At 40.0% G+C, this 25,460-nt stretch overlaps 1 non-coding gene across 1 annotated transcript; it reads left to right on the forward strand.

The window, feature by feature from the left end:
* Window positions 1-20,457: 20,457 nt before the first annotated feature.
* On the forward strand, window positions 20,458-20,564 carry LOC135278118 (U6 spliceosomal RNA). Its single transcript, XR_010345676.1, has one exon. It is a non-coding gene; the product is annotated as a U6 spliceosomal RNA (small nuclear RNA).
* The last annotated feature ends 4,896 nt before the right edge of the window (window positions 20,565-25,460 follow it).

Raw genomic sequence — 25,460 nt, forward strand, 5'->3', positions numbered from 1 at the left:
CTGCTGATGTGATGGATTTTGTCTAGGGAGGGAAGGAGGCACAACTCTGCAGAAGTCTACAAATCTCATGGGTGGGCCAAACTTTGATAACTTGACCTAGTCTGCCCCGATTTACCATAATAAAACGAAAATAATATAATAGCTTCCATACCATGAGTGCTTACCATGTGCTAGGCTTTGTGCCAAGGTATTTAAAACCGTATTTTAATCAAACCATGCAAACCTGTGAGGCTTGACTCACAGGCAGGGAGCAGCAAATGTGAGCTCCGTTACACTTCTCCCTCTGCAGCACTTGCTGTCATGGTACCTCCTCCAGTGTGTTTTGCAACCATGATTAGGGCAAGCTTTTGAAAATTCATATTTTCTAAAATGCATCAAAACTAATAAATACTAATATGACTTTTGTATTTTAAAAAATCACTCATTCATATCTATAGTAAAGCATTCCAGAGTATTAGTGCTTCCCAAAGAATTCTTCCTGGTGGGGTCCAGTAGCTCATGCCTGTAATCACAGCACTTTGAGAGGCTGAGGAGGATTTTTTGAGTCCAGGAGTTCAAGACCAGCCTGGACAACATAGCAAGACCCTATCTCTATTTGTTTAAATAAAAGAATTCTTCTTTCACAAAATATTCATAAATGTTCTGTCCTGGTGAGCCTTCCAACAAAAGGGGCTTTGCAGCCATCTGTGTTGCAAATGCAAGGTTGTATTGGAAATGTTCTTTACTGCAGGACTTCTCTGGGCCTTTAATGTGTTTGTGTTCATTGTGAATCTCCACATGGAGAAGACAGTATGCAGTGTTTCCCAGACTCAGTACTGCATGGAACCCATCCTCTTTCTGAGAACCTGTAGAGGCCTACTCGCCTGGGCAACACCCTCCAGGAAATGCTGGCCTCTCATAACCCCAAGCTTCCATCTGAATTTCCAGGCCCTGCTTGGCCAAGTTTTCCCCTTATCATTCAGCAGGAACATTTTCTCTTGTAATGAATGGCTGGAATCCTGACCTAAACTCAGGTTCTCCCTCCCCATCAATGTCTCTCTCCACCTCTCCTACTACGAGGCCCAAACTAAGTCCAACCTCCCAGCATCCTTAACATCCCAATACTCCCTCTCCTGCTGCAATTCAGTCCAATGAGTCCTTGGCCCAAACTCTAGTTGGGAGCAATGCACAAATTAATACTAAACCTGATCAGTGCGTTTTCTTTTTAATGCTGAAACAGTTCAGGGCTCACTCAACCTACTTCATCAGCTAGATTGCAAGCTTCATGTAGGGATTTCCCAAACACACATCTTTTTTTTTTTTTTTTTTTTTTTTTTGAGATAGAGTCTCACTCTGTCACCCCGGCTGAAGTGCACTGGCATGATCTCGGCTCACTGCAACCTCCACCTCCTGGGTTCAAGTGATTCTCCTGCCTCAGTCTTCCAAATAGTTGAGATTACAAGCACCTGCCACCATGCTCAGCTAATTTTTTTGTATTTTTAGTAAAGGCCGGGTTTCACCATGTTGGCCAGGGTGGTCTCAGTCTCCCAACCTCGTGATCTGCCCACCTTGGCCTCCCAAAGTGCTGGGATTACAGGCATAAGCCACCGTGCCTGGCCTATCCGTCACCTTTTATTTAAACCAGCAGCAGCTGCCACTGAACAGGGACCATGACTCTCCACTCTGGCCACAACCTTCTTTTTCATTCTCACCTTGCTGGAGAATAATCAACCATCTCAGTTTACCTGGGGCTTAGCAAGTTTTAGCACTGAAGTTCCATGAACTGGGAACGCACTCAGTGCCAAGAAAACCATGACATTTGATTGCTCCACCTGCCTGCCCTGCCCATAAATGAATTAAGATTTTACATCCTAAATCTTTATCCTCTGCTTGAAATGTTCTTATACCATGGTTAGCCTTTCAAGGCCAGATTCAAATGCTCTTCCCCTCACCAGACATTCCCTTATCACATCCCTTATATGCCTCCCTCCTGATGAGTCCGGCCAATCACATGGCCTGACACCATAGCTGATGGTCCACTGACCCATGGTCTAGTTCTCAGTATAACTACTTCCCTTCTAGATGATTCTTACAGGCAGGGTACCTGTCGTGCACATCTTATGCACATACTTGCTTCCCCAGCAAGCCCAGCACTGTTCCTTCCAACCAGCACATCATCAAAATAGGCAGACGTTTGGTCAGCATTTGCTGGTTGATTAATTCGTTCTGATCCCTAGAACAGGCCCAATCTAGGGAAGCCCGAAGCCAGGCAGGAGTACAGTGGAGAATCTGGAACTAGCTGCACTCATTCCACTCCAGCTGAAAACTCTCAGTAAACAATGCTAAAATCTTCAACTACCAGAGCACCTAGCTTTTCTGTTCAATGTCTAGGGCTGTCTATAACCCATTAGTTGTGCATTAGTTTTTTTTCTACAGACAGACCTAAGTCTTTGCTGATTTATGTAGAAAGGAGTCCACAGCAGGGCAGAATGCCTCCCAGGAAAGGGAAACAGTTCTCATACAACTATGCCAGGTCATTCAGAACAGTTATCATTACATACCCCGCTTGGGAAATTGCAGAGATCATATTTTTTAAATGGATACAAAGTCTAAAAGGAATTTTGACAAGTCAGATTTACAAAGGTCAAAGTAGGCCACCCTGACTTGAGCTGTCAATAAGGTGTTAGGGAAGTTAGTAGGAGATTAACACACTTCCATGATGACCCAGCTGTTCTCTTGAGGGTGACAGCCAGTCAGGCCCAGGATGAGGAACAGAGAGGGAGTGGGGGTGATGTCAGAAGCTTTCAAATCTAAGGAGCCACACATCTCTACTCATTTATTTTAAATGACATTTATTATTTTTTAAATCTCAGTAGCATTGCTTTCCAATCTATATCAACAACAAGAAAGAAAAACTTTCACTGGGTATTTTTCTTCCTATTGTATTATATTGCACTGATTTTCAGGAAGATACTATATAAAAAGAGTCTTTCTAGATAATGAGAGAATCTCTCTCTCTATATATATAGTATATGCTCATAATATAGTTATTTCAATAGTTTTTATTTGTCAGTTATTAAATATATATTTATTTAAATGTATATTCGATATAAATTACATACATATTTATACATTTTGTATTTATAGTACATATCTATTGTATTTTTTTTGCATATAAATATTTATATACATATGTGAATTTTGTTTAACTAGTTTAGATCAATTCCCATCCAAATACTTTCTGTGTCATTACTAAAGAAAGTACATGCCAAATTGGGAAAAGCCACAGTAATCACCGTACCCACCTTGTTCACCTAAAGTCAATGTTTCTCTAAGGTCACATGCAAATTGAACTATAGTTGAAGTGCTCAGGTGGTCACTGGCTCACCACCAGCTAGCCAACACATTAGAAGAAGGGCTTGTATTTTCTGGTCACATGGAAGTACAGAGAATACAATCAACTCTAATGTCACTTCTATAATTTGGTGGAGCTATAGCCCAGTTTGGGGCATCTCCTATCCAAATTTTAGCAGCTTTGCACGCTTCAGAATTCAGTATTGATGTTCCTGCAATTTTAACATCTCTATTATTAAACTCTTTAATTTGAAGCCTCTATGTCCCATGTGGTGTTACCTGTAAAATTAGAAATCTCCCTGCTAACACATCTGTCCTCTCAGGAAGTGGCAATTTCACCCACCTCTTCTACTACTAAACTGCAAAGGGGCTTAATCAGGCATCTGAAGACTCGAAGACAATTCTCTGTGATCTAAAATGACTTTCCTAAATAGACAATGTGAAGCCTTCTTTTTTTTTTAATTTGATACAGGTAACAAAGAACAGAAAATTAGAAAGAAAACAAGGCAAAGAGTAGAAGAAGAAACACCAACAGTAAATGTGCAGTGACTTTCTTCTGATTCTTTCTCTCTCTCTCTTTTTTTTTTTTTGATGTAAAATCTCACCCTCTTGCCCAGGCTGGAGTGCAGTGGCATAATCTGGGCTCACTGCAACCTCTGCCTCTCAAGTTCAAGCAATTCTCATGTCTCAGCCTCCTAAGTATTAGGATTAAAGGTGCCCACCACCACGCCCGGCTAATTTTTATATTTTTAGTAGAGACGGGGTTTCACCATGTTGGCCAGGCTGCTCTCAAACTCCTGACCTCAGGTGATCCACCCACCTCAATCCCCCAAAGTGCTGGGATTACAGGTGTGAGCCACCATGCCTGGCCCTGATTCTTTCTTAATGTTCTTACTAGAGCATTGATCATACAAATGTTTTAAATGAGCACTTACTAAATCAGAGAGCATCTGCATCTTCCCATAGGCAAAGCTAAGAACTCACTTCTAGATCTCCAAAGATGTTTACTTATTTCTATGTTAGTTAATCATTAGTTAGTATGAATAATTCTAAAATGTGAAGTAAATTAAATTTTTTTTTACAGCAGGAGAAAAAGTGTCTTAGTCCATTCTTACATTGCTGGAAAGAAATACCTAAGACTGGGTAATTTATAAGAAAAGAGGTTTAACTGGCTCACAGTTCTGTAAGCTGTACAGGAAGCATAGCAGCCTCTGCTTCTGGGAGGCCTCAGGGAGCTTCCACTCATTGCAGAAGGCAAAGCAGAAGCAGGCATTTTCACATGACTGGAGCAGGAGGAAGACAGACAGATGGCAGAAGGTGCTACCCTCTTTTAAACAACTAGATCTCATGAGAGCTCTATCACTAGAACAGCACCAAGAAGATGGTGCTAAACCATTCAGGAGGGATCCACCCCATGATCCAGTTACCTCCCACCTCCAACAATGGGGGTTACAACTGAATGTGAGATTTGGGTGGGGCCACAGAGCCTAACCATATTGAAGAGTATTGCTGTAATGCTCAATAAACAAAGGTTTTTGGATTCTGGCCCATAGTTCGGCCATGGGCCAGCATTGTGAACATAAGTAATGCAGACCATCTTCTGAAGACTCAGTTTTCACACCAGTGCATTGATGGTGTTGAACCAGATCAACCTTAAGATCCTTTATGGACCTAATAGTCCATTAGTCTATAAAGAAGAAAGGAAATAGAAACAGATTTACTAGGATTAAATAGGGCGTTATTTTCTCTTATGGACATCCAGTCTTAGAACTACAGAATTAGATTTTTAATTACAAAAGTAGTGAATGTTCATATTGAAGAATAGAAAATAATGTCACTATCTTCCCCCAAAAAACCTAAAGCCCTAAAATCCTAGTACCCAAAAATGACCATTGTCAACATTCTGGTGTTTATCTTTCAGATGATTTCCTAGGCAAGTACATAAGCATATACATGGCAGACCAGGGATTAGAATCCATATACTTACACATATAAATAAGATACTTTGGGCCAGGCGCATTGGCTCACCCCTGTAATTCTAGCAATTTAGGAGGCAGAGGTAAATGGATCACAAGAGACCAGGAGTACGAGACCAGCCTAGCCAACATGGCAAAACCCAGTCTCTACTAAAAATACAAAAATTAAGCTGGGCAGGCTGGCGCATGCCTGTAATCTCAGCTACTTGGGAGGCTGAGGCAGGAGACCACAGGAGGCAAGGATTGTAATGACCAAGATGGCACCACTGCACTCCAGTCTGGGTGACAGAGCAAGACTCCTTCTCAAATAATAATAATAATAATAATAAGATACTTTGCCTCAGTCCTGTGGTGTGTCATATAGCAGTGGGGAAATATGAATTGGTATTAATTGGTGTAGGTTTTCTAGCAACCAACTTAGCATTATATATTAAAAGTTCTGAGAATATATGTATTCTTTAATCTAACAATTATATTGCTAATGAGGTAATTTCCTAAAGTGTAAATGTATGAAAAAGGGTGATCACTATATCATTGTTTAGAAGCTGTTAAAAAAAAAAAAAAAGAAAAGAAATAAAATAAAAACAGAAAACCAAATGTCCAAAAATCACATTGGTCCTCTTGGGTGACTCACAGAGTACGTTTACACAATGAAACACAATGTAGCCTTTAACAATGATACTCAGATATATATTCAGGAACACGGAGAACTATAAACAACCAGTATTTGAGGCATTTCCTCCGACAACCACAGGTAAGAAGGTTCACTGAAATGCTTTCTTTAAAAAAACCACAATAAAGCTGACGGGATGGCAGAGCCCCGATCTGGGCTGCCGATGACAATCCCAGGCCTTCCATATGCTCCACAGCATCCAGAAATGGCAGACTAACATTTTCCTCCTGCTGGCACTGGTGGGCTCACTGCAACTGTCACTGTTCCGTCCTCACTCTCCACCCCATCTCCACAGCTTTTGCCCACTTTTACCAAGGACAGAGAGGCACATTCTCAAGGCTGAAAAATTAGAAACCTGTTGAGCTGCCCTGTTGCACTCCAAAGTTGCCAGCAGCCTCTCTGCGGAAGGACAGGAAGTGAATGCAACAGGATGAGCTGAAGGCAGAGGCAGCAGCAGAGGGATGTGAGGCGTGGGAGTGCAGGGACATCCAGCAGAGAGAGAAGGAGGGTCACACAGAGAGAGGCAACCAAAGAGACAAGTCTCAGAGCTGTAGCAGGAAATGGGAAGCACTACTTTAAAAATAATCATAAAGTGTAAGAAAAAGAGATTCTGCCATGATTCCTTCCCTTTGATGATGTGACCAGTGAAATGAATGAAAGAAACCCAAGGTAGAGCCAACCAGTCTATGAACTGCTTACAGATACCTGGAAGGGGAAGGATTTCTTCTTTTGCTTAGTCTTTTCCCTTCCTTCCTTGTCATCCCTTTTTGATTCTCCTGGTTCATTCATATACTCTCTCTTTTTGTTTTTTACATTGTCCAGCTAAACATTACAGTGGCTTGAAGTAGTGTTACAAAGATGGGAGCCAAGATGAGAAAAAGGGAGCTGGAATACCTATTCAGGATGAAGGTGTGCAATATGATGCACCTGTTCATACCCTAGTGATATGGTTTGGATGTGTCCCCACTCAAATATCATCTTGAATTATAACTCGCACAATACCCATGTGTCATAGGAGAAACCCAGTGGAAGGTGACTGAATTATGGGGAGGGTATTTTCCTGCACTGTTCTTGTGATAGTGAACGAGTCTCATGAGATTTGATGGTTCTAAAAAGGGGAATTTCCCTGCACAAGCTCTCCCTTATCCTGCCATCATCCACGTAAGATGTGATTTGCTCCTCCTTGCCTTCCACCATGATTGTGAGACTTCCTCAGCCATGTAGAACTGTGAATTCTCTATTAAACCTCTTTCCTTTGTAAATTGCCCAGCCTCAGGTATGTCTTTATCAGCAGCATGAAAACAGACTAATACATCTGGTCTTTGACTTAACTGACCTCCAACAGGAATGACTGCAGACTTGGAGAGTCTGAAGTAACCATACTGTGTAATTTCCTAACCCTCTGCTAGTCACTCTAGCTTCTGTGGCTTTGCTGTACTCAGCTTCTAATGGCTCTTGTCTAGCTTTCCTTCACAGCTTCATTTCCCTGGAGCCCCTCCTCACTGACTCCAGGTAACCTTATCCATTTTGGACTCTCAACCATCCCTTTTCTCTCTCTGATTTGTAATAGCAAGCATATCATTTAAACTTATCCCTCTCCTTCTCTTAAACGAAGCATTCTTTTCCTCAACATCGCCATACTTTCTATCTCTATACTTTCCCCTTACAGCACAATGCTTAACAATTAATTAATTAACCTTCTAACTCAGGGACACAATCTGAGAGGGAAGCAAGACGTAAAACGTCTGCCCCCAGCATCCTCCTTGGCAGCCTAGCATTACCCACCACCTCAGCATCATGCACTTTTCTGTACCCAATCACCATAAGGCCATTGGCAGGTCCAATTTTTGCTGTTCTGGTGCTTTCAAGTTGTCCCCTGGCTTCCAAGAATCCTAGTTTCTTATCTAGAGGTGATAAAATGTAGAAGGAAAATCCTGGTGTGGCACAAAATTAATGAAGAATGTATATTACTACATTTGCCAACTGAAGAGCTGTTCAATGAGTCAATAACACAACTCCAAGGTGAAAAGAGAGATTCTGATTAACTGAGAGCCTACTGTGCACCACTTACCATGCTAGATGCTTCAGGCTTACCAGGAACACTTATCTTGCTAGGTAGAGAAGACACAGTTTCTGTCCTCAAACTATACTCTGTGTAGACAAAGCATTCACAAGATAATTGGCTTACGGGCCCTTGCAAGAAACATCTGCCAGAGTAAGTCAACACAGTCAATACCAGAAAAACACAAATTTAGGATAATAAAAATAATTTACATTATTAAGCGCTTACCATGAACCAAACATCGTATCAGTCCCTTTAAAAAATGAGGCTTCAAATTCTCAGTATTGTCTTCCATGGATAACAATGAAATTTGAGATTTATGATAATCCAGCACATAGTAGGATTTGGTCATGTCTTCTGTATCATCACAGAGATGTTGAATGAAGAAGGAAAATCAAATGACTTTTAAAATCACTGCTCAATTGGTATAATGATGCCTACTTACCAACTCAAATTATTAATTTTCATTTTATAAACATTTTGGATAAAGTGGAGTTTATCAAAACTAAACAACAATAATTAGACCTATTGGTTTAAAGACTGTTTATTCTGGCACATAATAGTAAGTAATATTCTTAGATAATGCATATTTAAGGCATAACATGAATCAATACTGCTATGAGTTGTGAGGTCTATAATGCCTAAGCATTGTGTTAGGCACATGCTTTCAATCATCTCATTTATTATTCCCAGTAAACTATATGAAAAGTTCTATTGTCAGTCTCACTTTACAGCTGGAGAAACTGAGTCACAGAAAGGTGAAATTATGCGTGCTTTCAAATCTGGTAAGGGCAGAGGTAGGGCCTGAGCTCAGGTTTACTCGATTCTAAGCCCACTATGTCCTAACCCATGACCATCCCTAATGGTTTTTATTACTATTTTTAATAATAAAACTCACAATCTTTAAAAATCTCTAAGGTATGTTTCACTATGATGTAGTAGTCAAAATCCCATTGAAAGCCAGTTGCACCCAATTTTTTGATATTTCTAATGATCAATAAGCAAGATGACTGCACCATTTCCAGAGGGTTTCTCTATGGGGGTATTTAGCCCTATCAAAATGCTTTCTTAATTTGAACATTACCAGCATAGCTTTAAACCACTAAAGCTGACTTTAAAAGGGGGCTGGGCTGGGGGGAGGGGAAAGGCTTGAATGTTTTACAGTTATTCATTTGCAGTTCTGACCCCTGTGAAAGACAAAATTATTTTTTATGGTCACTGCTGGTCTCATGCAGGCTCTTAGGGAGCCTCCTTCAATAATGTCTGATGACATCACAGACCTAAGGGAACATTCCAACAGGGCTGGCTGCTTTGCATCCCTTAGAATGCAGGTCCCTGTTTTGCTCTGGGTTTTACACCTCAAGTAGTGATCTAGTTTTGCCAGTGATTGGAGGTATTGCCCTTTTATTTCCGGGAGTTGAGAAATTCAAATGGTGAAAATGTTCTCAGGTTCTCCCAGTTTTGTCTCTGAAAATTGCCATTTATTCTGCCCTGACATCAGTCTCTTCCTGACTACCTTTCTCTTTTATTCTGTGGGATTTCACTGTGCAATGATGGGAACGTCCAATTTGAGTGTTACAAGTTGGGGGATAGGCTTGTATTACATAGTAAGTGAAGCAACTTCAATATCAGGAAGCTAAATGGAGGAAAAGAGGATTCTGAGGTTTTATGGAAGGAATTTTCACTAAGTATCAAACTCAAGAAGAATATGAATTTTTCCCACTAAATTTCTCACTTGAAATGGATAGAAACAAATTTTTTCCCACTGAATTTCTCACCTGAAAAGATGTTGAAGCACATGACTATAACCTTCATCTCCAAATGAATATTTTTATGCTTGAGTAGATTTTAAAGCCCCAAAACCTACATACTATTGTGTGATCCTGAAGGAGGAGGGTGATGTCACTAAGACTGGTGAAGGTTGAGAAAAAGCTCTCCTAGAAAAATCCAGGCTGGGATTATAATTGAAAGAAGAAAAAAAAAATAGACATATTCTCTTTTAACCTCTACTACACCAAAGAAAAACATATAATTGATGAAAATGGTCCAGATACAAGCAAAGGCTATCAATAGCTAAACCTGCATATATTTGAAATTGAAAATTAAAGCATATTAGCCTTGAGCCAAAGTAAAAGCCTTTCTTTCATCAAACACTGAGGGAAGATCTATTAAACAAAATTTCTTCTAGTTTATATTATCTCATAAACCACAATTCTCTCCTTCACAAATATAAATACTTCCTGAAAGTTCAAAACTAATTATGTTTTCTAGACACTTGTGCACGTCTTTCCATAAACAAATCACTGTCCATTTCCGTAAGCTGCGACTCATTCATCTTCACTTTGGCAAGTCACTTTATTTGGAAATTTTCAATGCATTCCCACTGAGACCTCCAGTTCTAAGCAATTATCACTTTTCACAGGCTGAGTTAGAAAGTCAAGGAGTTTTCATCCACCCATTGTGGTTCCTTTGTGTTTTCTGTAGAGCATTCATGATTTTCTACTGGAAACCCATATTTGTATACATTTCTTGCTATCTAAACTGCAAGCTTCATGAGAACAGGAAACATGTCTTTACCTACAAATAAGGTTTCCTATAGCCCTCTCAGGACTTTGCACACAGTAGTTAAACATAAGTTGAAGGACCCAGAAATTTTGCTTCCAGGATACATCCTATAGAACTGTTGGCACAAGCGCACAAAGAGATACTTGTGGTATGCTGTTTTCAGGAATGAAAATTGGGAGCTACATAGATGCTCATCAACAGAGAAATGGTTGAACAAACACAATTGCAAACTATGGATTCCTACATGTATGTAAAAAAATATAATGTATACACACATGTACTTGCTAATAAGAGCAAATTAGATAAATAAGATATGGAAAAGTATCTGATATTATCAAGTGGAAAAAAGATAAAACAGAAAAGTTCAGAAAAATATGTCAATATGCTTCCATTTTTAAGGGGATGTACTACATTATATATTATAACATATTTTTCCCTATGAATAGAAAATGTCTGAAAGGATATACAGTATGTTCTCATGAGCAAATATCTCTGGGAAGTGGGATACAGTGGAAAAAGGAGGAACTATTTTCCCTTTACATATGTATTTCTATACTGCTGATATTCTTCACACTGTATATCTTTCTAATAAGAGGTTAAGGAAAATAAATATATCCTAAATGAATGACTAAATGAAGTCTACATAATTTGTTAATTCTGTATCCCTATTCTAGTTTATGAGGATAAACTGATGAAATCAGTCCTCCCCTGGGGATAGGCCTGTTACAGTACAAGAAAGGTCTTTGCTGAAAGGTCCCACAGGAGTCTGCAAATTACCCTGTCCTAGGAACCAACAGACAAAATTCCTGGTTCCTCTGCTACCTACCAAGCTCTAGGATAATACAGATTCCCTGTATCTTACTTTACTTATTTATAAAGTGAGGTTGGGTAGAATAAGGGTTTTCAAATTTCCTTTGAATCCTAGATTTGTCACCCCCTTCTTTGAGAGACAGAGAGAGAAAAATGATGAGGGTCACCAAATGGCCAAAGCATTAAAGACATAAGTTGCCCTGCTATTAGAAGACAGGCAGTTAACAGAATCTGACAATGAAAAAAAGGAGCACTTAGAAGGTTAACATTCATTTTATGCTTTGCTTCATGATATGAATTTAGGCTTTCATCTGCATTCGACTCTGCATAACATTCTATAAGACAAGGGAATACTGTTTACAGCATGGCATTTCAAATATCCAGATGATGGTCCATTTGGAATAGATTACAACTCTGCTTTTTGTCATCAGGCATTCTCAGACCCATATTGCATCCATATGTAGCCCAGGACCATGCATTGGTCCAGCTGTCTTTTATTTGGGGGAAAAGGTGGAAATGGGGCAATCATTTACTACAGAAATCTTTCTTAATATTTTTATTCAAAATTTTCTAGATTGAAAACCAAATAAATTATGCAATAGTTTATAAATCATCAAATTTAACATGCAATACCTCTGAACAATCTATGATAAAGTAAACCTGAGTCTCATCAACATGAAATGTAACCTCCTATCTCAGAAATCATCTGGATCCGTGAATTTTACTCCAACTACGATATGGATGTAAGACCAGGAGGATCACTCAGATATAGCCTAATGAGAAAAGCTTCTTGCTCTATTTTCCAACCTCAGTTTAAAAAATAATAATAAAAGATAACTTTTTTGATTCATGACACCCTATTAAATGCAAAAGAAACCAAGGGCTTTCATTGCTCCCAGTGATATTATATGCAGTCCTTTTTACAGTTTCTGACAGAGTATCTTAATTAGGCCTTAAAATGGACAACTTTATTTTTTAGCCAACTTTGAAAGACGGTCTTCCCCACCTAATTTTCTACTTGAAAATCAATACATACAGTTTTGCCTTCAGCAGTCCCCAGAATGATAACTATAGCATGCCATCTTCTGCTTGCTTGCATCTCGTTTTCATTACCCAAAAATGTCTTTGTTCCTCTCTAAGAGCTCTAAAGAAAGATCTGCTCAGACTGCATTGACAACACCAGGAAATAAAATGCTTCAGAGCAGCAGGGAATGACAGAAGGGATTGCCCCGTTGGAGCTGGGAAACCTGAGCATTTCAGCATCAATTTTAGAAAGGATGACAGATCCAGGGCTGGCAAAAGGATGACCATGTCAGCTCTTCTTTGATAAGCACTTGCCTTCAACAAACTCCCATTTCTTCCAACATCATGCCACGTGCTTTTCTACTCCCCCCTCAATTGACCAGGAATCCCATTTTCCCTGCTGCCACAACTTAAAGTAGACCAGTCTTCCTCACCTTTGCAGTGTCTAGCAACATCTTTACTTCAGACTCTATCCAAACATACCTAACCTATGAAGACATTACTCATCTGTAAACATAAAAAGATCTAAACCGTTGGCCTGGCACTGTGGCTCACGCCTGTAATCCCAGCACTTTGGGAGGCTGAGGTGGGCAGATCACGAGGTCAGGAGGTCAAGACCATCCTGGCCAACATGGTGAAACCCTGTCTCTGCTAAGAATACAAAAATAGCTGGGTGTGGTGGCACCTGCCTGTAGTCCCAGCTACTCCAGAGGCTGAGGCAGGAGAATCGTCTGAACCCAGGAGGCAGAGGTTGCTGTGAGCCGAGATTGCACCACTGCACTCCAGCCTGGGCAATACAGGGAGACTCTCTCTCAAAAAAGAAAAAAGAAAAAAAAAAAGATCTAAACTGTTAAGATAAGAACTAAAGTGCATGCATTGTATGGCGGCTCCTGAGAATAAAACCAGAGGTCAAAGACAATCTCCCCCACCCTTGTCTATTGCAGGCCCTACCAATCAATACCTACACTTGTTCACTTTAAGCCCAGATACAATCTTACAGCCCTTAACAGTGGATTTTGAGAGGCACTTGCAGTGGAACAGAGTCAACTGGAAAGTTGGAAAGTTTGCCATAATTGTCTTACCCCCCAAAAAAACAAAAATTACAATTGCTAGAAGCATAGATAGCTGCCAGAGAAAATGGGTAAAGTGATCACCTTGGTTAGATAAGGTGGACCTATCAGTAAACTTATGACAACATCCCACTACCTACCTATGGAGCTGACCCTACCTCTAATATACCCCTTCCGATATTGGAGATAAGGACAAAGTGGCCATCATCCATCTGCAATATGCTCTCTGATTACAATGCCAGCTTCTTCCATCCCTGACTATTTAATGGGTTAATGCTTATGCCTGTAAGATATTCAGATAAATCTTTTTTATACATTTAAATTCAGCAGAATAACAAAATAAATTGCAACTCTTCCTGGATGCCAGTCTCCTAAAATTTTTTTCACCAAACTCTGTGGAAGCATTTATTAAAATATATGGTAAAAGCATAATGTATTCCTCTATAGCAAAAAAAAAACTGCCTACTAAAAAACTCCATTCAGCATACATTTTATTAGTCAGCTTGAATTTAGGGAAACCTTTCTGATTTTGTATAATCCCCCTTGAGCTCCAGCTCATTGTATTGAATGTACACATTTGTTACACATATACTATGGGCCTACCATATACAAAGTAGTCATCAGAATCAATAATACAAGTGGAAACTAAACTATCTGATTTTGGATAAAGCCAACTGACTGGCATTAGCATAGATGCCTCAATTATTTTTAATGGCTTGGATTTGTGGCTTTTCTCTCTGTCACCTCACCACCACCCACAAACACTCATTAATACAGGAATCAAATTATCCTTGTTTTATTTCTTTTTTCTTTTTTTTTTTCGGGAAGAGAGAGAGAAAGAGAAAGAGAAAGGGGGAGAGAGAACAGGAGTCTTGCTCTATTGCCCAGGCTGGAATGCAATCTAAAAATAGGTATTGAAAACCCCTTTTATGCTGATAATTGTGCTTAACAGCGGAGACAGGAAGGAATAAGGGAAGAAAATAACAAACAGCCAACCAATATTTCATTTAAGTCTGTGGAATGCTATGCAAATGCTGAAGAGTGATTTACTTCCAATTATGTGGTCACTTTCAAAATAGGTGTAATGTGATACTGAGAAACATATATGTTCTGTGGATCTGGGGTGAAGAATTCTATAAATATTCACTGAGTTTACTTGTTCCAGGTCTGAGTTCTAATCATAGATGTCCCTGTTAGTTTTCTATCTCACTGATCCATCGAATATTAACAATGTGGTGTCAAAGTCTCCCGCTACTATTGTGTGGAGTCCAAGTCTCTTTATAAGTCATTAAGAACTTGTCTTGGCCGGGCGTGGTGGCTCAAGCCTGTAATCCCAGCACTTTGGGAGGCCGAGGTGGGTGGATCACGAGGTCAAGAGATCGAGACCATCCTGGTCAACATGGTGAAACCCCGTCTCTACTAACACAAAAAATTAGCTGGGCATGGTGGCGCGTGCCTGTAATCCTAGCTACTCAGGAGGCTGAGGCAGGAGAATTGCCTGAACCCAGGAGGCGGAGGTTGCGGTGAGCCGAGATCGCACCATTGCACTCCAGCCTGGGTAACAAGAGCGAAACTCCGTCTCAAAAAAAAAAAAAAAAAAAAAAAAGAACTTGTCTTATGTATCTGGACGCTCCTATATTGGGTGCATATATATTTATGATCATTGACTTCTGTTGTTGCATTGATCCTTATACCTTTATGTAATGTCCTTCTTTGTTTCTTTTAGTCTTTGTTACTATTACAGTCTATTTTGTCAGAGACGAAAGTTACAACTCCTGTTTTTTTTTTTTTTTTTTGCTCTCCATTTGATTGGTGAGTCTTCCTCCAATCCTTTGAGTCTTTGTGTGTCCTTGCTTATGAGATGGATCTGGATACAGCATACGGATGAGTTTTGACTTTTTATTAAATTTGCCTGTCTGTGTCTTTAATTGGGGCATTTAATCCATTTAAATTTAGGACTAATATTGATATTTGTGAGTTTAATATTGTCATTTAATGTTATCTGGCTATTTTGCCCATTAGTTGATATAGATTCTTCATTATGGAGATACTCTTTACCTTTTGGTAAGTTTTTGGGATGACTGATACTGGTTGTTCCTTTCTGTGTGTAATGCTTCTTTCAGAAGCTCTTGTAAAGGAGGCCTGGTGGTGATGAAATCTTTGAGTGCTGGCTTGTTCGTGAAATATTTTATTTTTCCTTCATTTATGAAGCTTAGTTTGACTGGATATGAGATTCTGGGTTAAAAATTCTTCTCTTTGAGGATATTGAATATTGACCCCCACTCTCTTCTAGTTTGTAAAGTTTCTGCTGAGAGATCTGCTGTGAGTCTGATAGGCTTCCCTTTATGGGTAACCTGACCTTTCTCTCTAGCTGCCCTTAGAATTTTCTCCTTTATTTCAACTCTGGTGAATCTAATGATTATGTGTCTTGGGGTTGTTCTACTTGAGGAATATCTTTGTGGTGTTCTCTGTATTACCTGGAGTTGAGTATTGTCCTGCCTTACTAGATTAGGAAAGTTTTCCTGAATAATATCCTGAAGAATATTTTCCAGCTTGGATTCATTCTCTTCATGACATTCAGGTACACCTATCAAATGTAAATTAGGTCTTTTGACATAGTCCCATATTTCTTGGAGATTTTGCTCATTCCTTTTTACTCTTTCTTCTCTAATCTTGTCTTCTCATTTCATTTCATTAAGTTGGTCTTCGGCCTCTGATATCCTTTCTTCTGCTTGATCAATTTGACTGTTAAAACCTGGGCATACTTCATAGAGTTCTCGTATTGTATTCTTCAGTTCCATTAATTCACTTATATTCCTCTCTAAATTGTCTATTCTCATTAGGATTTCATCAAACCTTTTTTCAAGGTTCTTAGTTTCTTTATGTTGGGCTAGAACATGTTCTTTTAACTCACTGAAGTTTCTTATTATCCACCTTCTGAAGCCTAATTGTGCTAATGGAATGCACTCATTCTCCATCAGGCCTTGTTCCCTTGTTGATGAGGAATTGTGATCCCCTGTAGAGGGAGAGGCATTCTGATTTTGGGTATTCTCAGCCTTTTTACACTGGTTTCTTCCCGTCATTGTAAATTTATCCACCTGTCATCTTTGTAATTACCGACTTTCAAATTAAGTCTCTGAGTGGATGTCCAACTTGTTGATTCCCAGCACTAGAATCTGAGCAACCCACTACACTTGCTAAAACAGTGGCATTAAGATTCATGGTGCTTTTCTGCCTGGGAATCTCCGGTCTGGCTTCCTTCTTGAGTCCCTTTTTCCATCAGCTGAATAGGCGACTCTGCCTTCCTGGAGCTCCAAACGTCTACCAAAAGGGGACACAGTCCTGTTTACTCTGCACCGGGAACTGCCACGCTGGGGTGCAGGCAAAACCACCGCGCCGGCCACAAGAGTCATGCTGGTGATCCGTGGGGCTCCTCCGCTGGGAATCTCCTGGTCTGTGAGCAACAAAAATTCATCTGAAAGTGTGGTGTCCTCTCATTCTCTGCACTTTCACTGGGAGCTACAATCCTGAGCTGTTAGTAATCGGCCATCTTGGATCTCTCCCCCAAGTTGTACTTTTTAATACTGTGGTCCAGACAGACCTTATTGTAAAGATGACATGAGGAAACTTACCTGGCCATTTCAGATGGATGGAATAGCTGATGCAAAGGAGGAGGGCATGAAGTCTGTCCCCTTTGTTCCCTTTCACAGTCTATTCTCTGTTCCACCCTGGAAGCAATGGTACTGTAAAGTAGATGTGAATCCTTCTAGTCTTTGTTTCTACACATTTACTGCCATAAACAGTATTTAGTATTTAGTCTGTTCTTTACTTATTTAGTATTTAGTCTCGGGCTGGAAAAAGCCAAACAACTACACAGAAATTTTCCCTCAAATTGTCTCAGGCAATTGGGAAATGCATTTTCTCATATTTTAATAAGTACAGATATATGGGAGAATTTAGAAGTATTTGATGTACCCTGGTGTATTCTCTCTCCCATTTATGCCACATACAGAACTTGTTTTATCCCAAGACTGTCTTACCTTAGTTCCAGGTAGGCTTTCAGAAGCAACTGGGATGGCAATCTTCCTTGTCACATCTGAAAGGAGAAAGAGAGAAACTCTTACCAAGTGTATTAGTCTGTTCTCACTTTGGAATAAATAACTGCCTGAGACTGCATAATTTATAAAGGATAAAAGTTTAATTGACTCACCATTCTGTATAACTGGGGAAATGTCAGAAGGCCTGAATTCACAGTGACTGATAATGCAGAAGCAAGACACCTTCTTCCAAGGCAGTAGGAGGAAGAATGAATGCAAGAGGAACTACCAAACACTTAGATAGCCATCAGATCTCACAAGAACTCCCTGGCATAGGGAAAATGACCCAGTGATTCAATTATTACCTCCACCTGGTCTCTCCCTTCACTGGTGAAGATTATGGAAATAACAATTCAAGATGAGAGTTTGGGTAGGAGCACAGCCAAATCTTATTACCAATTTTGAAATTGGTATGTTAATTGTTAGACCATGTGGAAACACTTATACTAATGAAGGTCACCTAGAGAAATGCACCGATTTGCTTAAGCTTAGATTATTGAAAATATACAGCAACTGGAATTACAATGAGTTCATTAAACTAATTAGTATCTATTCCTTGAGTAATGAGATCTCAGTTTTCTCCATCCTAAACTCTTCAATATTTAGCAAGGGGAATTTTTTTAAGGTTTAAATTCACAGACTACTCTAAATGTAAAAACTGTAATATAGATGAACAAGTGATAATCCACCTAAAAGAGCCAAATCTCAGATCAAAACTGAGAATTTACCCAAATTATATAACAGAATTTTCAATAGGCACAAAAGCAGAAAATACAAAGCAGTCTACTTCTGGTTAAACCTCTGCTGGATATCAGTACCTGGCTATAGTTTTTTGATCGCTTTATTGATACGTAATTTATATATCATAACATTCACTTGATTAAAATTAGCAATTCAAAGATATTTTCCATATATTCAGGGTTGTGCACCATTATCATAATCTAATTTTAGGACATTTTTTATAATTGTGGGTCTTAAATGACACCTCCTTACAGGTGCTCTGCCTGCCTGTCCTTAATACAACTACACTCCTTATTTCCTACTTCTTTCCTTTGGACACTCATAACTATTTGTAGTTATTTTCCTTAGTTATTGGCCTCCTTCTTTGTTGTCTACCTCTCCCACCTGAATTTAAGCCACTTAAAGAGAAGCTCTTTATGTCTCTCTTGAATTTCTTTGAGTAGTGAAGCACGAGGGCTGCCTATATTATGTGGTCACTAAAAACATTTGCTGAATGAATGAACTAGCAAGACATAATTACCACAGTAGATGGGCACTGTGGAGCAATGGGGAATTGGTCATCACGGGGAAACTGTGGCACTGAGGATGAAGGGCAAGCAGGAGGGTACTGAGCCAATAATCCAGCTGTCCATCTGGTGTTTGGAAGACTGAGAAGACCCCTTAGGTTCTCTAACAATTAGCAAGACTTGGGAGTGAAGACCTCAAGAAGGAGATAGCACTGCTAATAAAATAGGTGGATCTCTTCCAATTAATTAGAAAAATAAAAAGATATCATCATATTTGCAGCTATACTGGCAAAGAAATTCATATTTCTCACATCAACACCTAAAATACACAAACTAAATGTCTCTTTATACGTGAATCCCATATCTGGTGTTGTTAATTAAGTGTGGTTATATAGGGGAGTGTACAGTTCTGGAGCTAGAAAGCCAGAATTTGTATTCTTATTCTGCCACTTACTAGCCATGTGACTTTGGGCAAATTACTTATCTGCTTTGTGCTTTCATTTGTACATTTATAAAACAGACATATTGATAGTTTCTATATCCTAAGAGCTGTTTTGAGTATTAAATGAAAATACTCAGAAAACTGTTGCATACCGAGTGCTGTATATCATCGTGTTGTAGAAGGAGCAGTAGTCTTCACAGTGGTGGTATTGCTGGAGGTGGTAGAAATAGTAGAAGGTAGCAGTAAAATAATAGAGGTGCAGCCCATTATGACTGTTTTATGGGGCCACAAATTTAGATTTAGCTTAATGCTAAGCAGTGTCAAATACAAGGTACTAAATTCATATAGAATTGACTAGCACTCATGATGTTTTCTATCATACCACAAGATGATTTGACACAATAGATTTTTCTTTAATAAGTGAGGGAATCAGCAGATTTGTAGTGGCTACCACTGCTGGAAAACTACTATCACATAATTTATGCTCAACTTAGGCCCACAGAAAGTGTCAGAAGGGCAGTCATATTCTTGAGTGTGTGAATGTGTGCGTGTAAAATGATGTGCATTTGACTGTGACTCTGTTCCAAGAAGAACAGAAGAATTTCATTATTTTATGAAATAAAGTGGGAAAATAGTGAACCATCCTGAAAAATAAGCCATGGTATTTAGAAATCAAGAGAATCATTTTTAAGGGGAAAAGACCACTGGTGTGGACTTACTAACAATATTTGCAATGTGTCCTCTTTATGGATGGATAACACTGAAGACCCCATTTAACATTTTAGTTGACTTCACAATTGATTCATCCAGTGGGACTCACTGGCTCTTCACGTGTATTATCTAAGGAAACTGGAAAGAAGATTGAAAAAGTGGTTTTATCTCACGATCTGCAACAAAAGCTGCCCTAGAAACAGGACATAACTGCCAGCCTGAAAGCAGGGAGTGAGAACACTTATTTAATTATCCAATGAAAATCAGAAAAAAGTGCTATAAAATAAGAGTTTTTTCAACATAAACATGGGTATGTGAGCCACCTTTAGGTGAAAAACAAATATGTTCTTTTAAAAAGTAGCCTAACGGTTTATTTTCTATCTGTGAAGTGAAACACAGATCTAGTGAACATGCTATAGAATGTTAAGTAGAATAAAGATGAACACTTGTGCTCGCTTCAGCAGCACATACACTAAAATTGGAATGATACACAGAAGATTAGCATGGCACCTGTGTAAGGATGACATGCAAATTCGTGAAGCATTCCATATTTTTAGACTTAAACATAAGACCTAACACCATAAAAGCCTTAGAAGAAAACCTAGGCAAAACCATTCAGGACATAGGCATAGGCAAGGACTTCATGACTAAAACACCAAAAGCATTGGCAACAAAAGCAAAAATAGACAAATGGGACCTAATTAAACTCCAGAGCTTCTGTACAGCAAAAAAAACAATCATTAGAGTGAATTGGCAACCAACAGAATGGGAAAAATTTTTTGCAATCTCCCCATCTGAAAGAGGGCTAATATCCAGAATCTACAAAGAACTAAAACAGAGTTACAAGAAAAAGGCAAATAAACAAACCAACCAATTCAAAAGTGGGTGAAGGACATGAAGAGACACTTTTCAAAAGAAGACATACATGAGGCCAACAAACATATGAAAAAATGCTCATCATCACTGGTCATTAGAGAAGTGCAAATCAAAACCACATTGAGATATCATCTCATGCCAGTTAGAATGGCGATCATTAAAAAATCTGGAGACAACAGATGCTGGAGAGGATGTGGAGAAATAGGAACACTCTTACAAAGTTGGTGGGAGTGTAAATTAGATCAACCACTGTGGAAGAATCTCACTGTCACCCAGGCTGGAATGCAATGGCACAATCTAGGCTCACTACAATCTTCACCTCCTGGGTTCAAGCAAATATTCTGTCTCAGCCTCCCCAGTATCTGGGATTACAGGTACCTGCCATCACCCCTGGCTAATTTTTGTGTTTTCAGTAGAGATGGGGTTTTACCATGTTGGTCAGCCTGGTTTTGAACTCCTGGCCTCAAGTGATCAGCCCACCTAGGCCTCCCAAAGTGATGAGATTATGGAGGTGAGCCACTGCATCCAGCCTGGTTATACTTTGTTCTAAAGGCTGTGTGTGTGTGTGTGTGTGTGTGTGTGTGTAAGAGCAACTTGCAAACAAATATGCTTATTTTTCTTTTGTAAAAAGACATTATTTATACATTGGGAGTTGAGTATTTGCATATTTCAGGTCGAATTTTTACCCACAAAGTTTTTTCCTAGTGCTTCAATATGATCACTCCTGTCTTTTGCATTTGCACTTAAATAACTAAACTTTGTAGAAAATAACAATATACAAGATATAAAACGTTTTATTAGTTAAAATATCTTATTAAATTATACCTCCACAAAATCAGTATCTGTAATATAGTGCAAATACATAAATACAAATTTTAGGCAGACTGCTTTTGTTTTAGATTGCTTGAAGCACATCTTTTAAAAAAAATCCATGAACAGGCCTTGAGTGGTGTCTCATGTGTGTAATCCCAGCACTTTGGGAGACCAAGGTGGGTGGATCACCTGAGGTCAGGAGTTCAAGACCAGCCTGGCCAACATGATGAAACTCCGTCTCTACTAATAATACAAAAACTAGTCAGGTGTGGTGGCAGGTGCTTGTAATCCCAGCTACTCAGGAGGCAGAGGCAGGAGAATTGCTTGAACCTGGGAGGCAGAAGTTGCAGTGAGTCAAGATCGTGCCACTGCACTTCAGCCTGGGCAACAAGAGCAAAACTTCATCTAAAAAAAAAAATCTATGGACAAATCCAGGGCTGTGATATTATAGTATAGACATTCAAAATTCTGTAAACTTCGATATCTAAAAATAAAGTCTTCTCCAGTAAGGACCAGACAATTGCTAAAGTAGATTCAAGCCTAATGTAAATGTTTGGGGTCATATTAATCAGAAAGCTGGAAAACACATCCTCCAGTGTGTAGGGTCCCTCAGATCCCCCTGCCTTCTTTCTTATCCTCACCAAAAATCACAGAGTGCCTTGGCCTCTCTTTGACCTGGCCAGCTGCAGGGTTCCCCGCAGGCTTGAACCAAAACCAGGACCTTGAACATTGTCAGCCACTAACCAGCATATCTAGATTGTTCCCAAAACACTGCATGAAACTGGTCTCCAGCCCTGAGCCAAATTTCTTAAACCCTTATAAAAACTGCATAACCTGCACTTTGGAAAGCCGAGGAAGATTGCTTGAGGCTAGGAGTGTAAGACCACCCTGGCAACACAGATCTTGTCTCTTTAAAAATTTTTTTTAATTAGCCAGGTTTAAGGCCAAGCACAGTGGCTCACACCTGTAATTCCAGCACTTTGGGAGGCCAAGACAGGTGGATCACCTGAGGTCAGGAGTTCAAGATCAGCCAGGCCAACATGGTGAAACACTGTCTCCACTAAAAATATAAAAATTAGCTAGGCATGGTTGTGGGTGCCTGTAATTTTAGCTACTTAGGAGGCTGAGGCAGGAGAATCACTTGCATCCTGGAGGTGGAGGTTGCAGTGAGCCAAAATCATGCCATTGCACTCCAACGTGGGCAACAAGAGCAAAACTCCATCTGAAAAAAATAATTAGACAAGTGTGGTGGCAGCATCTGCAGCCCCAGCTACTCAGGTGGCTAAGGTGGGAGGATCACTTGAGCCCAGGAAGTCGAGGCTGCAGTGAGTCATGATCTGACGAAAAAACAAAAACCAAAGAAAAACAACAAAAAACTCCATAACCTGACCTCCTCACTGTGAACAAAGCTAGATAGGACACCTCTTTTCTCCTGCTGTCCATCATGAGGACTGCCACAGCACTTGTAAGCTCCCTCATAAACACCTTGGAATGATCACCCTTGCATTTTAGTACTTCGTCCTGTGGAATTCCAACCAGCCTCATCTCAGGACCATTTGGGGCACTACCCTGTGGGAATTCCCCTGCTGCCACTTTTGGGGCAGCTCTAGCCAGCCTTGAAGTTGACATGACATAACATAGTGATGGTAAATCATTAACATACAGAAATGGAAACTTTTGGCTGGCTTGGCATGGTGCCTCACACCTAGAATCCCAAAACCTTGGGAGGCCAAGGTGGGTGGATCACCTGAGGTCAGGATTCGAGACCAGCCTGGACAACATGATAAAACCCCATCTCTACTACAAGTACAAAAACTAGCTGGGAATCGTGGCTCACACCTGTAATTCCATCTACTCAGGAGGCTGGGGCTGGAGAATCGCTTGAACCCGGGAGGTGAAGGTTGCAGCAAGCCGAGATTTTTCCTGGGCAACATAGCTGCACTTCAGCTTGGGGGACAGAGAGAGACTCTGTCTTAAAAAAAGAAAAAAGAGAAAGAAAGAAATGGAAACTTCCCATGTCAATAATTCCTCAGATGTTAAGATTTAAGGGGAAAGGCATTCATAGCAAGAACTGATCAACTTGAAAAAGAAGACAGCCAGGTGCAGTGGCTCACATCTGTAATCCCAGCACTTTGGAAGGCCATGGCAGGCAGATTGCCTCAGGTCAGGAGTTCGAGACCAGCCCAACCAACACGGTGAAACCCCATGTCTACTAAAAGTACAAAATTAGTCAGGTGTGGTGGCAGGTGCCTGTGATCCCAGCTACTCAGGAGGCTGCAGCAGGAGACTCACTTGAACCCAAAAGGCAGAGGCTGCCGTGAGCCAAGATGGCACCATTGCACTCCAGCCTGGGCAAAAAAAGTGAAACTCCATCTCAAAAGAAAGGAAAAAGAATACAAGCAGGACATGGTGGCTCATGCCTGTAATCCCAGCATTTTAAAGGCTAATTCCAGCAGATCGCTTGAGCTCAGGAGTTCCAGACCCACTTGACAATATGGCAAGACCCCCATCTTTACCGAAAGTTAAAATTTAGCCAGGCATGCGGGCACATGCCCGTGGTCCCACACACCCGTGGTCCCAGCTACTTGAGGCTAAGGTGGGAGGATCCCTTGAGCCAGGATGGTCAAGGCTGCCATGAGCCTTGTTCATGCCACTGCACTTGAGCATGCCAGGGCAACAGAGTGAAACCTTGTCTCAGAAAAAGAAAAGAGAAAAAGACAGTAGCCACATACTCTTGCCTACATCTTTATGTAATGGTCTTTGTGAAAATTAGAGATTTTATATTTCCGGAAAATGGCTTGATAATAATAGGTGACCATAAAATTAAGAGTGTGTATCCCTGACTATATTGAATGTACTACTAATTAAGAACTTGAAGCAACTCTTAATTTAATTTAACTAGAAATCTAACTTATTCCAACTACTTCATGACATCTGAGATCAAGTACAAAGTCTCTTTTCAGTTTGAACAATACATAGTAAAAGTCAAGACTCCTTGGATAAAGGGAAACCAACTTGGAACATTTTCTCTCTTCAATTAAATAAAGTTGAAGACTAAATGAAGTTGTCTTCAACTATGTAAAGTGGAAGATGGAATGTTTTATTAGGGCTGAGTGCAGAATAGAATCTGACAATATGGCAATTTCCTTTATATGTATATTGGCCCTCTAGTTTTAAAAAAGAAGATACAGTTTTAACCTTTTTTATGGAGAGAGGGTCTTGCTCTGTGTCCTTGTCTGCAGTGTGGTGGCATGATCATGGCTCACTGCAGCCTCAACCTCCCAGGCTGAAGCGATACTCCTACATCAGCCTCCTCAGTAGCTGGGACTACAGGCACATGCTGCCATGCCTGGCCATTTAATTTTTTATTTTTTTGTAGAGACAGGGCCTCTCTATGTTGTTCAAGCTTGTCTCCAACTTCCAGGCTCAAGCAATCCTTCCTCCTCAACTTCCCAAAATGCTGGCATTACAGGCATGAGCCACCACATTGGCCTTTCTAAGTTTTTTATAAAAAATAATTTCAGAGTTATGTAAGACTTGCATGAAGATTACAGAGAAAAAATTGAGGCATCATAATTTTCCCAAGGCCGCACAGCTAGCGAGTAATAGGGTCAGGTTTGTGAAAGCAGGCAGCTTGAACCCACTGCTCATTTTTTTTTGAGACAGAGTTTTGCTCTTGTTGCCCAGGCTTGAGGGCAATGGCGTGATATTGGCTCACTGGAATCTCTGACTCCTGGGTTCAAGCAATTCCCCTGCCTCAGC

The sequence above is a fragment of the Aotus nancymaae genome, unplaced genomic scaffold (genome assembly GCF_030222135.1).
Source record: "Aotus nancymaae isolate 86718 unplaced genomic scaffold, 86718_ANA_hifiasm-v0.15.2.pri h1tg000036l, whole genome shotgun sequence".
Taxonomy (NCBI): domain Eukaryota; kingdom Metazoa; phylum Chordata; class Mammalia; order Primates; family Aotidae; genus Aotus; species Aotus nancymaae.